This window comes from Miniopterus natalensis, chromosome 16 (assembly GCF_054644295.1).
Source record: "Miniopterus natalensis isolate mMinNat1 chromosome 16, mMinNat1.hap1, whole genome shotgun sequence".
Lineage (NCBI taxonomy): Eukaryota > Metazoa > Chordata > Mammalia > Chiroptera > Miniopteridae > Miniopterus > Miniopterus natalensis.
In genome coordinates, this window is record NC_142096.1 from 20,435,496 (window position 1) to 20,452,063 (window position 16,568).

At 39.6% G+C, this 16,568-nt stretch overlaps 1 pseudogene; it reads left to right on the top strand.

The window, feature by feature from the left end:
• Nucleotides 1-1,751: 1,751 nt before the first annotated feature.
• LOC107533114 (abl interactor 2 pseudogene) lies at nucleotides 1,752-15,482 on the top strand (annotated as a pseudogene).
• Nucleotides 15,483-16,568: the final 1,086 nt, after the last annotated feature.

The following is a 16,568-nucleotide window of genomic DNA, read 5'->3' on the forward strand; positions in this document are numbered from 1 at the left end:
GAGATGAAAAGCACTGGTTAGAAATGAGTAAAGGGAGAGGGGACAATGCATCCAATGCTCCTGTTCTGTTGGGGGCTCCCCCCTTCGGATTTTTCAGCTCACCTGGAAAGAAAAAGGAAACTAAATCCAGCCCAATTCATGCACACATCCATTTTTAAAAATGTGAGTGAATATCATAAACACAATGAGTCCTAATCACTAAGGAACATTCTGAATCTCCCAAGAACACAAGTCCAGGGTGCCAAGAGGAAAACAAATCACTACTAGGTGATAAAAGCGAGGATTCTGCAATTATTTCAATGTTCACATTAGTCCTAAAGCTTTGATGGTTTCCAGAGATGAAGTAATTATTTCTCATTCTGCTTCTAGTTCGAGAAATAATGTGGACAAATTAACGTCTATCAAACCATAATGATTCCTATACCTGGTGACATCACAAATTCAAAAGAATTGACCCTCTGGGCCAGCACCACCAACAGACTGTTGCAGGCTCCAAAAACTAAATGAAAGATTCAGTCATGTCACAGTTTGGTTTACTTAAATCTGGAGAAATATGCCACAAATGGGACCAGCGTACAAGAGGACACAATATGTCTGTGGGGGTCAGGTCAGAGGGCCATGATTATGTGTGGCCAAGAATCTTGACTGTCTCACTACTCAGTGTATTTACTGCATCTTCTGAAGTCCCTGGCCCATGGCAGGTACTTGTTGGATTTCTAAGTCCAAAAAGCAACTATGATATAAGGAGCAGAAGGATTTTTTTTTTAAACTTTCCTGGAAATTCTTTCTCCTCTCCAGCCCATTCTACCACTTCACTCACTACAGTAAAAACAGGAAGACTTCCACTGTCAAGTGCTGCTTCTCTGTCTTCGGGGTCATGCAAGAGGGACCTCTGTGAAGTCCTAAGTCCATTCCTCCTTGAATTTTCTACTTGCTCAAATCAAAGCAAAATTCAGCTCACTCCTTCAAGAGATACTCATGGAGCTCACAGTTAACCAGGTTGGTATGCGGGCCCTCGTGAGCTCAGAGACACGTGCCTACAGACTTAGAAAACTTGGTAAGCAGCATTTTAGAACTAAGTGTCACAGGAGCACAGAGGAGGCAGATTGTGAGTGGTTAAGGGGTGGCTTCCCTGGACACACGTCATATGAACAAGGCCCTGGAGGGTGACTTAGTGCCTAAGAGGCAGACAAGTGAGTGTTCCATGAGGAAAGGTGGAGTGAGCAAATTAAGAGAGCATGATAAAGCACTGAGTGTTCGGGGCTCAGCAAGTGGTCCAGTGTTCTAAACTCTGGGTGTCATGAAAGAAACTGAACAGGTCATTTAGGACAGGTTCTAATTAATGACCATAATCATAACTATTGTTAGCATTTCTTTAGCATTTATTAGTCTAGGTACACAGGCATTTACTTTTCACTATAAACCTCATCTTCTGAGAGAGGGAACTGAGGCTTCCAGGGATAAGTGACTTGTCCAAGGTAACATGGCTGTACGTATGCACCTGGACTCAAGCCCACATCCAAGTTCAAAGCCAAGGCACTAAATCATCATTTTTTCCACAAATGCCTGGAGAGAGTAGCCTGAGTGATTACAAGCTCTACGGCCTTTTAAGAAAACTTCCATCCATTTCTACAGACCTTTTCAGGCCTGTGGGCAGACGGAGAAGGGAATACTGAGAAGGGAGGGAAGAACGAAGGCAGAGCTCGTTTTTACTCTCATTTTCGGGTTTTTACGAGGAAGGCTGAAACAGCATGGGCAGCCTGGACAGGGGGAAGCTGCCTCGTTGCTTGGAGCTCTGGAAGCAGTGCTATTGCTCTCTGAGCCACTTACGCCAGGACTCCTCAAACTCCGTGATCAAGAAGATATTCCTAACGCGTAAGCCTCAATGATATATCTAAAATATATTTTCCAGCAAGCTGAAGAAAGGGGTTTCCAGTTCATAAAGCACTGTGTTTGGTAAACAGTTTCTGGGTATAAAGCACACTAGTCATAATTACCAAAGAAAACATTATAATATATTTAATATATATTAAATACATTAAAATACTTTGTGAAAAGTCTCTTTGCCGCCCTCACCCACTGGCTTCCATAGCCTTAGGGCACCCCGCCTTACTGTGTGAGCATAGCCCAGCCTGTCAGCCTCAAGATTTCACAGGATTAGAGAATATCATCCACATTATAGCCAAGAATAAAAACGCAGTGTTGTCTTCCAGGATATAAACACCGTCTACCCCAACACCGTTGTCCTACATTCAGCTACTAATTCTTCTGCAGCAAGTGTCTCCCAACCGTGACAAAATTCAGGTAAGAAAAATTATGTCACCTTGTTTAACACTTTAGCAGTTCACTAGAAAATGGAAACGGGTCCAAATAGAGCTGATTCAAGTGGACTTTGTGAAAACCCTGAGTGCTGATGCTGCCCCATTTGACATTATAAGGGTTCTTTCTTCAAAATCAAAGTAATAGGGTTTTCATTCTGTCCTTAACAACAGAATAGCACCTAAACACAAAATGAGACTGGGACCGTTTCAGGTATATTTCAGCTGTATGAATATCTCTATTCAGAAGTATTCTATCCTTCAGTCCTTTATGGAAATGTCAAACAAACTCATGATCCTATGCACATGTATGTGTATATACACACATATATATTCACATATATAAATATATATCTATATGTGTGTGTGTGTGTATATATATATAAATGTTACTACTTGTATCTCAATTCTGTTTTTGATTTGTAGAATTTAAACTATTTTTTACAATCATCTCTGGTTTCTCTGGCAATTTTCTTCCTTCACCTTTATTTCCCAACTTCCATAAGATAATAAAAAGAAACCTCCCTATTTTTATAGAAACATTTACATACAATTTTGAACAAGAAGGCCACAAAGTCTATTTCTATTAGTGCAAGAAACAAAGAAGGGCTTTCAACCCAGAAATGTCAGGCACCATTACTTTCTGTATGGTATGAAAATGCTACATCTGTTGATGTCAGAGATAGCAATATGTCTGTCTACACGTGAACCTGGCTGATTGCGGTATGCTCCAGCAGACTCCTGCAGCCACAGACAGTAATTGTTTTCATAAATGGCCAGCACAAAAACCACTGCAAGATGGACTTTTTGCAACAGAAATCATCTAAACTGACTTTTAAAAATTTACAACTGAGCTTTCATTTATCATTGGAACATTTTCCAAAAAGCCAGTGATAAGTAGAAATGATCTTAATTTTAGTAATGGCAAATGGCATCATTATGGGTTTCATTGCAGGTGTGTGTGTGTCTGTGTGTGTGTGTGTAAGAGATAAAATATGTTTTATGTTTCTTCATGACAACAGATATATGTAGCACAATAAAAAATGTCCAGATACAAGTCTAAATCCTCATTGGTTATCAAAACAGGAATTCTCTTTATAAAGATAAAACTATATAAAATGAAAACCGACAAAAATGCACACTAAAAAATATGTCGTATTTTAAGCTCCCTCCCATACAGCTTGTTTGTAATTTCAGTTTCTGCCTGAAATGTCTACTGCATATGCAGCATATTAGTTGCATCTGAATGAAAGAAAAACATAAATAAGGTGTTTTAAAGCACCATTAATAAAAACAAATAAGCAACTTAAGTACTGAACTCCACCTAAGAAGAGAAATTTACCTTTGGGTTTTCCAAGACTTCTAAATGAGTAAGAAAAAATATTGTCCGGTCTCTGCCCAGAAATAAAATGTAATCTTATCTCACAGACCCAGATCTTAGGCCTCGGTCATTTCTAATCTCAGCCAACAAGACAGGGCCAACTCCAACTACCTGAGAAAATATGGATAGGATTGGGTCTCAAGGACACCTGGAACCAGGAGCCGATTCAAGTTCAGAGCCTTGACTCTGCTTTTTATCTCTGCTGATAATTCATTATCTCTTATGCAGTCCTACCTGTTCCACAGAGGACACATGGTTTTCTACAACTCCTGGCCTCCAAGAGGGACGACTATTCTTTTATTAGCTCCAATTTTAAAAATGGGGAAAGATTCTGATTTGGGTCAGTTTGGGTCATATATGCCTATTTTGAAACTGATGCCTGCTCCAACTTGGAAGAGTTGCCTACTCCTCACCTGGTCACTGGTTGGGAAGAAAAAGTTCTATAAAAAAGGTGGTAGCATCAGCCAAATCTCAGTAAAGAACTGAGGAAAGGGCACTTTCCTATGAGAGGGTAAGTGAGGTGTCGGTAAACCTAGTATTTCAACAGACAAATACATTCCTGCCAACTTCAGCTCATCAAAATAAATGTCCGTACAATATGCTGAATTATATTTCCTTCCAATTAGTCAAGTCTTTACAAAAGTAAGGAAACTGAAAAATATCTAAAATTCATTGAACACCAATTAGCCTTGCCTGGGCAACTTACGAGACCAGTTTTCACAGAACCCAATTTACACTGGGTCGGATCATAATTATCTGGTCTAGAAAAATAGAAATTTCATATCTTCCCTGCTCCTTAATCTTATTTATTTCAATTTTCTTCTTCATCAATCTATTTCAACAAATCTCATTCTCACAGTTACCTTGAAAATGTAAAAATCATAGATGCATTAGATACTCTATATGATGTTTCACAGGCATTGCTAATAAATGTTTATTCTGAGAAAAGTAAACTGTCTGTGATTTCAGGGATGTTTACTCCCATTTGTTGCAAACACATTTGATGAATGTAATTGCCACCAGGACCATAAGTCATATCATAAAATGATTGTTTATAGCTGTCAAACTCATCCTCTTCAACTGAATTGTAGATTCTTCATTTTAAATATATTCTAGACTAAAAATTCTTGCAACACAGATGTGACCAAAAAGTCAATAGGTCTTGTTATTTTGCAGGTGAAAAAGATGGTGTGAGGAAAAATACATGTGCTTAAAAAAAAATGAAATATGGGATTGAGGGACACACTGCTAAATAAAAGGGTTAAATTCAGTTTTTGTTTAGGAGCTTGAACAGTCTTCAACCAGCAAGACTCAGAACTAGCAAGTGTTGGTTAAATGCTTTCCTAAAACAAATAAAAGGGGAAAACAAGAAAGCCACATTTTACCGCGCAGCTGGTTTTTTGTTTGCTTACTGTAACAAGGGAGTTATTTAAATTATTGTTTTGAATAGCAAATGCTCATTTGCACACATCTCTAACCTTAATTTTCCGATTTCTCAGAGATGAGTAGAGCTAGTTAGGAACATCTGTGAACACAGGGAGCACTAACCTCACTTTCAACAACAAGGGCCAACTTTCCTCCTGTTACAATTCTATCTCAGAATCAAGGTCATACAGGACACCCAGCAGGTGTGACTCTTCCTCTGTGATCAATTCACTTTGTTTTTCTGTTTTTATGCTCTCCTGAACACTGTATAATTAACTTCCCTAATGATTCTAAAACTGCTACGTAAATATATTTAATGAGCTCCTACCCAGGTTGATCGAGAGGAAATATGATGACTAAAAGGTTTGCTCCTAGGAAATGCACCAATACTCACAGGTCATTGGTAAAAATATCAACCTACTGCATTGCAGATTCTAAGCCAGTTTTGACCATCTCCTCCCATGATGAAGTAGCAGCAAGCTGTGGCAGGCATTCCTGAGAAGTTCAGAGGCATTTCTCACACTGTGTAAAGACCATGACACAGTGCGACCATGGCCCTAACCCTTCATGCTCCTGCTGAAAGTGGAAACAGATGGGTAAGATCAAACCAAACCTATGGTTCAACCAGCAAGCATTTATTGAACACCTGCCAGAACTGGTCTAGGTACTTTCTAGGAAATTGTTGTGAAACCCTCCAACAGTCTTCCACCTAATTCAAAGTGAAGGCCAAAATCCTTCCAGGGACTTAGAAGGGCCCCCAAGATCTTTCCTCCACTTCACTCTACTCCAGCTACAATGATGTCCTTTCCATTTGTCTGGCACGCCTTGCATGCTTCCTACTTAGAATCCTGGCACACAGGGTTCTTTCCATTTGAAAAGCTTTTCCTCCAGATATCGAATGACTGAGCCCTTCCTTCCTTCCTTCTGGTCTTAGCCCAAGTAGAACCTCAAAGAGGTTTTCTCTGGCCATATTTTTAAAGTTGCAGCACCTGTATGCATTTCCAAATCCTTTCCTGCACTTTATTTCCTTCCATAGCACTTCTAAGTCTTACATAGTGTATTTTTACCCATTGTGGCCTGTCTCTATCATTAGACAATAAGCTTTAGGCAGCTGAAGATTTCGGTTTGCTTTGTGCACTGCCAGCTTCCAAAAGAGTGTCTTGCAGATAACAGTCACTCAATAAATATGTTTGAGTAAATCAACTAATAAAGTTTTGTTGTATAACAACTCTATAAGGTATTATTTCTTCATACCAATGAATAAAAGAGTCTCAGAGGTTAATCTACCTAAAGTTCCAGATATAAATGGCAAAACCCCCACCCCTGGATTCCCAGTCTGGGACTCGTTCCTCTTGGCCACAGCTACCTGGGAAGTATAGTCCAAAGTCAAGGTAGGGTGGGGTGAAGACAAATGTTGGAAATGTGTACTGGAAGCAGCATCCATGTCCTAAGAAGGAGGTGGCACCTGGGGTTGGGGGGCGCACACATCATATGATAAAACGATAAAATGAATGAGACCCCTGCGCTCAGATTCAGATCCCATGCTTATTAGCAAGTGGCTAAAAAAATGTTTCAGGTTGCTTTCTTAAAAATTAAAAATATTTTTTTTAATTATAAATATCCTCTTCAACCCATTAGTAACTATTTGTGTACAATCTAGGGCTGATCCCATGGAAAAGAAAGTGCTTTGCCTCTCATCTACTTTGTGTGGTATGAGCTCCACTGTGGTATGAAATGAATGCTTTTTAAGTGACATGCTGGTTGTTTTAACATTCTTATAATGGCTGGCACATAACTCCTCTTTGAGTTTTATACCAGTTGAATAGTTCCATGTGGAAGGATGGGGAAGAGAGAAATCTGAAATGAATAAAATATTAATCTCACACATATGGCAAGTTTTTAAATCTAATATTGTATTCTTGATTCTACAAAACAGATTCATGTAGATACAAATCAGGTTTTAATCACACTCGTATTGTGTATCTAATGCACTCCACTCAAACAAGTAGATCAAATGTTTTTTAGTAAAGCATCTTCTTTGGTTTAACAGAACCAACTTGCTTTTTCTAGTTACTAAATTTTTCTCCCTGGTTTATACTTTTCAGGCTTTATGAGCCAAGACTCTTTTGCTTGAAAATGGCAAGAAATCTAATCAAACTAGCTCAAGCAAAAGAGGGATTTATTAGCAGACAAGCAGTAATAAAGAGACGGAAGTGTAGCTGGGCCTTAGGGTACAACTGAAAAGAGAAATGTGTGCTTCCTGAGGTTCTCTGTCTCCCGTCTGTGCTTCTTTCTATCTGAATGTGTCATTCTCTCTGACCAGCTCCTTCCATATGTTGAAAATATAGCCACCAGCTGCTTCTATACCTGATATGCCACAGCTTTGCCAACAACTGGGGACTCTATCACTTCCCAGGTTTCTGTTTTCAAAACATCCAGGGAAGCATTCTGATTGGGCTGGTTTGGAAGCCCAGACCTGGATCTCAGTCATCTGTGGCCAGGTTGGAGTCAGTAATAAAAGGACCACGTCATTCAGACTCCATGACCAAGGAGTGTGAGGGAGCATTTCCTACAAGAAGGGGTGGTGCTCAGGAGATGGGGGAGAGGCAGGGAAGCTTGCTGGGTGACAAAGCAATTGCTGTGGCCCACTCAGGCCTGCCTTTCCAGGCGCCACCATGTACTAAGCGCTCTCTCTTGTTAAACTTTCCCTCCAAATTTCCTAGGGTCCACTAAATTACTTTTCCATGCAAGTACCAGAAAAGGGTTTGTTCGGAGCCTAAGATGTAGCCCATTGCCATCAATAAGTTGAGTTATTGTAAAGATTTTCAACAGCTGGTAATTAAATATGTCCATTTTCCTTGAGCCTTTTAAGTCCATTTTGCAAACCCGTGGCACAAGTTAACTAGAACTTAGCACACATGACTGAATCTAAACTTCTTACTGAAACTAGCTTTTTACATAATTATTTCACTGGCATGTTTATATACGTATACTCGTTTATGTTCTGTGCTGCTCCACACACTAGAAACAGGCCCAGCAGGTTTCCCAGTGTCTCACAGTGCAAGATGCCAGCACCTCTGGGTCAGACATTCACTTGTCTGGTACACCTGCTGTAGGCTGTCAGTCACCAAGGTTGAGTTTAATAATCATCCCATCTCTGGAACATCATAAACCCATAAAGACTGGTCCTTGCCTTAGCATCATCTTCCTTTATGACTTACGTGAATAATATTTGACATAAAAACATTAAAAAACGTGCAAAGTTGTATTTATTTTTCACCAGAAATAAGTCCCAAAGTAAACTACATTCACATATACTTACACACACACACACACACACACACACACACACATACACACACATATCTACCTCTCTCTATGCTTCACAATAACTATATTAAAGAATTTCAAATTAGCTTGGAAGAAAATCGCTATTTCTAAACAGAAGGTTTAAGAACTTTTCTCAGATTAAAAAAAAAAAGTCTCTGAACATTCTCAGCTTCTGATAAAGCGAGTGCTGATTCTATTCAATAACATGATTCACCTTATCCCAGTACATATGAGAAAAATCAGAGTCCGACAATAGCCACAGATTTATAGAAGATGGTGTAACGCACCAGCTGAAAAATTGCACTCGCTGTGCTACAAATGACTACTCTTCAGAATTCAGTAACTTTCCAAATAATAGCTGCAGAACAAAGCAAAGAAAATTCCATCTGTTAATCAATACCCAAAGAATTCATTCCATTTCCATCTCATCCAGAGAAATCCCTCCATGAAAAACACAGCCACAGTCATTGGCAAGCCCATCCTTATGTATCAGTCCTCATTATTTGTCACTCATTAACCTCCGGATGTGACACATTTGCTAGGAATTGTACAAAAGAAAGTCTGACACAGTCCCCACACCATGGGCTCACAATCAAACAGAAATGGTGAGGAGATATTCTGTGAGCAGGAGAAAAAAAGTAAAAAAAATGGCACAGGGAGAAGAAAAATTCACAAAGGAAATCTAAGCCCTGGAAAAAAAGGGGAATTGAAATTTGAATTCCTGTTTGGGGTTAAATTCACCATCAAATATTCAAAAACAGCTAAAATGCTTCAGAAAATATAATATTCTAGTGAACCAGAGGAAAGGGGGAACAACAAAAGGAACTATAAATCCCTGCATGTCACAGTTAATGGTTTATTCTTCTCATTATTCTTCACAGTCCCGATCAAAAGAGCAGGAACACAAAACACATAGTAGGCCCACAATAATTATTAATAAAAGAATTAATGAAATAATTCTTTAAAGCACTGTGGCTTAAAGATTTTTGTGAAGCACACTCTGCCAGCTAGGTGGTCTGTACACAAAGGATTTTGTGTCAAGTATAATATCAAGTATCGTGCACCAAGGCTGTATAATATCATTTACAAGATGCAAGTGGCCCATGGGTAAAACTCCTTGAAGAAAACATAGGGAACCATATTCTTGACATTGGTCTTAGCAATGATTTCCTGAATAAAACACAAAAAGCACAGACAACAAAAGCCAAAATAAGCAAGTAAGACTACCTCAAACTAAAGAGCTTCTGCACAGCCAAGGAAACAATAAATTGAAAACGCAACCTATAGAATGGGGAAAAAATATTTTCAATCTATATATCAAATAAGTAGTTGATATTCAAAATATATTTTAAAAACTGATACATATCAATCATTTGTAAAAAATAAAATTTAAAAAAAATCAAAAATCCAGTTTTAAAATGAACAAAGGAACCGAATAAACATTTGTCAAAGGCGACATACAAATGGCCAACAGGTACATGAAAAGAAGCTCAGCATCAGTAATCATCAGGGAAATGCAAATAAAAGCCACAATGAGATATCACTTCGCACTTGTTAGGATGGCTATTATCATAAGGATAAAATATAATTGCTGGTGAGGATGTGGAGAAAAGGTAACCCTTATACATTTGATGGAAATGTAAATTGGCACAGCCGTTGTGGCAATTCCTCAGAAATTAAAAATTAAACTATCATAAAACCCAGCAATCCCACTTCTGGGTATATATCCAAAGGAACTGTAATCCATCTCTCTCTATATTCTCATGTTCAGTGCAGCATTACATTGCAGCAATATATATATATACATATATATGAAACAAGTTTATTCTTGTATTATTATTTATTAATTATTGTATTATTTTTCATATAAACAACTGTAAATTTACTTTTGCCCCATCCTGTGTGTATATATACGATATAATATTATTCAGCCATAAATAAAGAAGAAAACCCTGCCAGTTGCAACAACATGGACAGACCTTGAGGACATTGTGCTAAGTGCAATAAGCTCGACAGAGAAGGACAAATACTGCATGGTATTACTTATACATGAAACCTTTTTTTAAAAGCCTATTTCATAGAAATGGAGACTAGATCGGTGCTTGTCAAGGGCTGGGGTAGTGACAAATGGGTGATGTGGATTAAAAAATACAAATAATCAGTTATAAGAAGAAACAAGTTCTGAGGACCTAATACAGCATGATAACCATACAAAAACAAAAGTCAACCATGTGCGGTGATGGATGTGCTCATGATCTTGCTCTTGGTGATCATTCCGCCACGGGTACATATATCAAATCATCACATTGTACACTTTAAATATATACAATTATATTTGTCAATTATGCCTCAATAAAATATTAAAATTGAAGTAAACGTTCAGAGAAATCCAGCAATAAAGAGATTTAAATATCAGTAATCCTATTTTTCTCAATTCATATAACCACAGAATTTTTCTGGTTTGTTGTTATTGTTCTTTTTGATTTTTAAATTTAACACTTATTGACAGCCCAAGACTATTCCTCTATTCTAAGGCACGCAATTTGGGAAATCCTGCCCTAAAACGTTAGGGAAGAGAAGTATAAGAAATTGTTGAAAACAAACTATTAGTTCCAAGAGTTCAGGGATTGTGTCTTTTTGACTTAATGGTTGTTTTTCCTCCAGAGCCCAAGAGAATAACCAGACACTGAGAGTGCTCAGTAAATATTTGATAAATGAGTGAATGGGGAGAAAAGGAAAAAAGACTGGGATCATCTGTTTAACCCCATGAATCCTGGTTCTGTAGCCAGGATAAGGGAGATAATAAGTCCAGTATTTGACAGGTTGAGGTGGAGGTAGATCTGGAAAAATCTAGATGGAAATGTCCAGTTGGATAGATGAGATTCAGTTAAACCCAAGATTTTGGATGGAGCTAAAGTTTTAGGAATTATAAACGTAGAATTGATGTCTAAAGCTTTAGGATAGATGAGATCACCAAGAAGAAAAGAAAAGAAAAATATATATACCAAATAGACATGCCTAAAGAAAACTTTTAGTTCAATGCTAAGGAGTGCTTAATGCATAGGAAGAGATCTGTCCATTGTCTTCCCACTTTTTGTCCCGCCCCCTAGCTTCCATCTCCCCTTCTCTCATTGTACTGTTTCCTCTAGTTCAGAAAATGGCACATAACCCTCCTGTCCCATAGTGCAGAAACCTGAGAATCATTCTCACTTACAAGGTCTTCCTCATCAACACTTCCAGATCCCAGCCAGAAACCTGTTTGACGCCGAATGAATGGCCCCACCCGATACAATAAGTAATAACAATGACAAGATTTTTCTGCCTTTGCATTAAACTCTACAGCACATTTTCAAAGATACTACCTATTTAATTCTCCCAACGATCCTCTAATTTACATCATCATCTCCCATGGAAGAAAACCGAAGATAAGTAACTTCACTCAGATCACACACCAATAAGAAGGTCTAGGAATGGAAACGAAAAGACAATTCATCGTCTCTTTCAGAATTAATCAACCGATATCTATTTAGTACTTCCGTCACAGAAACCAAAGAAATGAAAGAAGCATAACCGAATCAAGGAAATGTAAGTCCTAACAAACTCCAAATGCTGGACTCTTGAAAATAACAAGTCAACCTGAAGATAGACAAATAGAGATGATATGACAGACGACCACCTTGACAAAGTTTTAATAGTGTCTTGGAGAGGACAGGCAAAGTCAGCATATTTATGAGGTTTTGGAGTCTAGTTTAAGACAGATTTTCAATGTGGGAGCTTGGCGGGGATTATGTGAAGATCGTGATACAATAGTTTAGGATTGGTGGACAAAGCAAGAGGAGTATGTTGATGCACAAGTGGAAGAGTCTTGGGGAGTAAACAGTCAACTATCTAGTCAATAGTTGAACAATGTGATTTTCATTTGAATGGAGTTTTCCACAAAGTTCTAGGTGTGAACAATAAACTTATTTTTACCTTCCTGGACAAGAGTTTCCTAGGATATAAAATCATGTTGATGAAAATAGTAAAATAATAAAGTTCAGTGAGTAAAGAGCCAAATCGTGGAGTTATGTCAATATTAATGGCAAGCTGTAAAGGTATAGATGGCTTTGGCTCTCACTGCCAAAGCTGCATTGCATAGTGTGGCAAAAAAAATACTGTGGACTGATCCAGACTTAGGTTTGGCCACATATTAGTTTTCTGGGCTCAGCCAAGTTACCTCTTTGAATACTACCATACAATAAAATGTTATTTAAGATTTTTTTTAAAAAAATGCAATCCATCAGAGCTCAAGAAAGAAGGAAAATAATAAAAACCTGGAGTATTTTGAGACAAAGACAAAATACTGAAGTAGATCTAATTGTACACTTTAATGAAGAAAGTATGATAAATTATCTTTATCAATAAGCTACAAATCTCCTAGATATCCATGCTTTAATTTTTGTTCCATTTGAGTACCATTTTTGATGAAACGGGGTGAGAAATAATCCTTTATCATCAAAAGGGAAGAGGGAAAGGGTGAAGCAATCCATCACAATTTATTGATAAATCATTTTTACCTCCGTTATTAAGAATATTTTAAATCAAACATTGAAGTTAATTATAATCATAATAAGCACCACTTAAGTTCTGTTAGTGTACTGACCCTCTAACTGCTGAAATGTCAGCTAGTCCCAGGCATTAAAAAATATGTACTAACTCCATCTCCTTTAAAATGTTAATTGAGTTAAAACAAAATGTCCTTATTCATAAGTACAGATTTTCTTATTGCTTTAATTGTACAACATACATGGCAGATCAAATATAAATACCATGATCACCAACTAAAGCATGAGACACTTAGAAATATAAAGTGACCAACTTAATGAAAATCATGCAAAAAATAAATGTGAAGACATTTCCTTCTAAAGTGACAAAAACAGCACAAAAACTATATAAGGTGGCTAGTTGTTTGATCATTGAAAAGGTACAACTTGTCACACAGACACACACAAAAAAAATTGAACGAAAAAATCCTGTCATATTTGGAAAGAAAAGAAAAAGCAATAAATAAAGCAGTTTTGTACTGGGTGGCAGCCTGTCACCAGATCTGAATCAGAGAGCAATAAGGAATAGGAGTTTAGAAAATAAAGCTCTAGTACCATTGAGAAAACCAAAAGATTAGACACAGAGACTCAGTGAACTGACTTTGGCAAAACTCACATACTCTGTCACAGAAATAAAGTTATTAAAATTGAAACTGAAATTGGAATTGAAACAGTGCAGATACCAAAAAGGAGAAAAACATTGCAGAACTAAGGAGCCAAACATTTCCCTAAAGGAAATAAAATTGAAAATCACTGCTTTAATGAAACGTGAAGAGATAATGTTTGGAAACATGCCAAAGAGCCATTTTTATTTTTTAAAAAAATTAAGACTGCTTAGTAAAATAAAAATATCATTGTACTGGAAAGAGATACTCCCTGGGTATCGAAATCGTGTTTTTCATGGCAATCATGTGTTCATTAGGCTTAAGGAGGAATAGGTGAGCGTAGGAAATACCAATCTGGATAAAGCATTTTAAAAATTAAGTTTCAAGGGACCTGCGAGTGTTAACTCTCTTCACACACTGGGCTGCTTAAAAGAAAATACAACCGGCCTCTCCCAGCCTTGGGCTTCCCTGGCAGCTGCCCCTGAGGAGGAAGGTGTGAGGATGGCAGGGCTGCAGGCCCTGCTGGAGGCTGGGGGGCCCAGGGGCCCAGCTCCACAGTTACACGAACCTGGAACGGGTGCCTGATTACTGTGGAAACAACTACATCCAGTCAGCAGAGAGGCAGCGAGCCCTGGAAGAAACCAAGGCCTGCAGCGGCCCGCGCTTAGCAAGTGTGGCCTATCTAATAAGTACCTGGGCCGACAAGGTGCAGCGGGCGCTGGATGTCAGGCGTCCCAGCCACGAAGGGTGGACTCCTCAGTCAGTCATCCTGCACAAGCTGCTGTTCGTAAAGAGAAAGATGCAAGAGAAACTGGCGTTCTGGCTACCGATAAAAACACTTCAAGGACACATGAGATTGCTGCTCCAGCCAACCTTGAGCGAGCAGTTCGTCACATTAGAAAACCTACAGACTCCACAGTGCTGGATGACACGGGGCAGGGAGTAAAGGGGGGTGCCCAGAAACGGAGAGAGGTGGGCGGCCGCCTGTAACACTTCCAACTCAGGAACGCCCCGGTGCCCCGTGTCAGGGAAAGAGGCACTTCGGGGGCACTCCCCCTGCCGCACGCTGGAGCCAGCGCACCTCCAGGGGTACCGAATGATCAGGGACAGCCCCCTGGCAGCAGGGCCCTGCGCAGACAGCTTCTGCGAACCAGAGATCAAACCTCCAGCAGTGGGAGCAATGGGGGAAGGTGCCCCGGGCCCAGCAGCCGTCCAGGGAACAGTGGAAGCGCAGTGCAGGGTCCCCACGGCCGTCCTACCCCCTCCTCCCGGTGTCTTTCACCCTGTTCGGTTCCACAGCATGAACAGACCTGCCTCTCGCCACCTCCCCAGACAGCAGGGGGCCCCTTAGCCTACATTCAGACACCCTCCTTCCAGAACTTCACAAACAAGCCTTCAGAATCAGATGGGGGACCTTTTCACAGCCAGAACCCAGGATCTCTTGCTACTCCCCCCCTCCATCCTGCGGGCAGCTTCTCAGTTACCTTTCGTGGGGTTTGTGGCCAGAGTCCACAAATGGACGAGCCAGCGCGCGGTGAGTGGCACCTGCGGCCTCCCGCGGATCAGGGCCAGGGCCTGGGCCAGCGGCGCCTGTGCTGACCAGGGCCCGCTGTGCGCGCCGAGGTCTTCTTTGGGGCAATGTATGATTATAAAAAAGAAAAGGACGATGAGCTGCCTTTCCAGGAGGGAGCCATTATTTATATCATCAAGAAGAACACGATATTGGTACGAGGGAGCTATGAATGGAGTGACAGGGCTTTTTCCTGGAAACGACGCTGAGTCTCTCAGCATTATTCTGAGTAAAGCCCAGCAGGGCTGTATCCCTCACAGGAAAAGTTAGGACTTCCCAGGTTATCACAAGACCCTCGGCCTCCCCTCCAGGGTAGTGAATGAAGGATACAAATGACTAAAACTACTTAGGTTTTGTTTGTTTTTTCTGGCTTATCCCCCAATATTAAAACAAAAAACGCCATCTGACTGTGAACAAATGAATCCTTCTGTCATCATTTGCACTATGCTGAGCTGTCTGGATTGAAATAAAGTGACCACTTCTGATGGGGGGGAAATTAAATAAATAAATGAAAGACAATACAATTATTTTTTCCCCCATTGAATTGGTCTTGTCCAGGGCCAGCCCTATAATAGCAGAATTGCTGCCCATCCATATGATCTGATCCAAAGAAATAACAAAATCCACCTGGCAAAATACGGCCCTACTCATCTGCCATCACCTTACTCTCCCATTCTCTTTGGTCCACAATTTTTTTCCTGACGTTCATTGCATAAATTCATTGACTTTATGATTTTGGGGGTACATCTGTATATTCTTATGTATGTAATGTCAGCAAAATCGTTGAAGACAGGAACTGAAGAATGTTGAACGCAAGGCCAATTATCCCAGTATGTAGTTGCTCTCATCTACATGGTTAAAAATCTGAGTATTCTGTCTTGGGATAAAAGACAGAATATCGTTCTCTGTCCTTACCATGTAGCTAGTCTCCTATACTCTGGCAATCTCTCCTCTCCCAGGTGACCATGTCCCACTCTCTCCTCTTCCTAAGTCCCCAACAGAGAACATGCTTCAGAGCATTTCTAGATTTTTTTTAATGGGAGTGTTCAGGTTCTAATGAGATGAAAATATGATTCCAGGCAGATTTATGCAATTCTATTTGACTGCCACCATTCTGTCATCAATAATGGCAATGTTTTACAGTCCCCCTGGACAAGGGGATTTGCAAGAACCCTATTGCTGTTATTTAGGAGGTACAGTCTCCCCAGTGGTTTTTACAGATGCACCACTCTACTTGGCCTACCTAGAAATGGTTTGAAGGTTCAGCTCATCACAGGCTGACTGCAGGGAACACAATTATAGACAGATAGAGATCTCAGACATCTCTGTAAACACACTTGAAAGCTCGGGTCACTT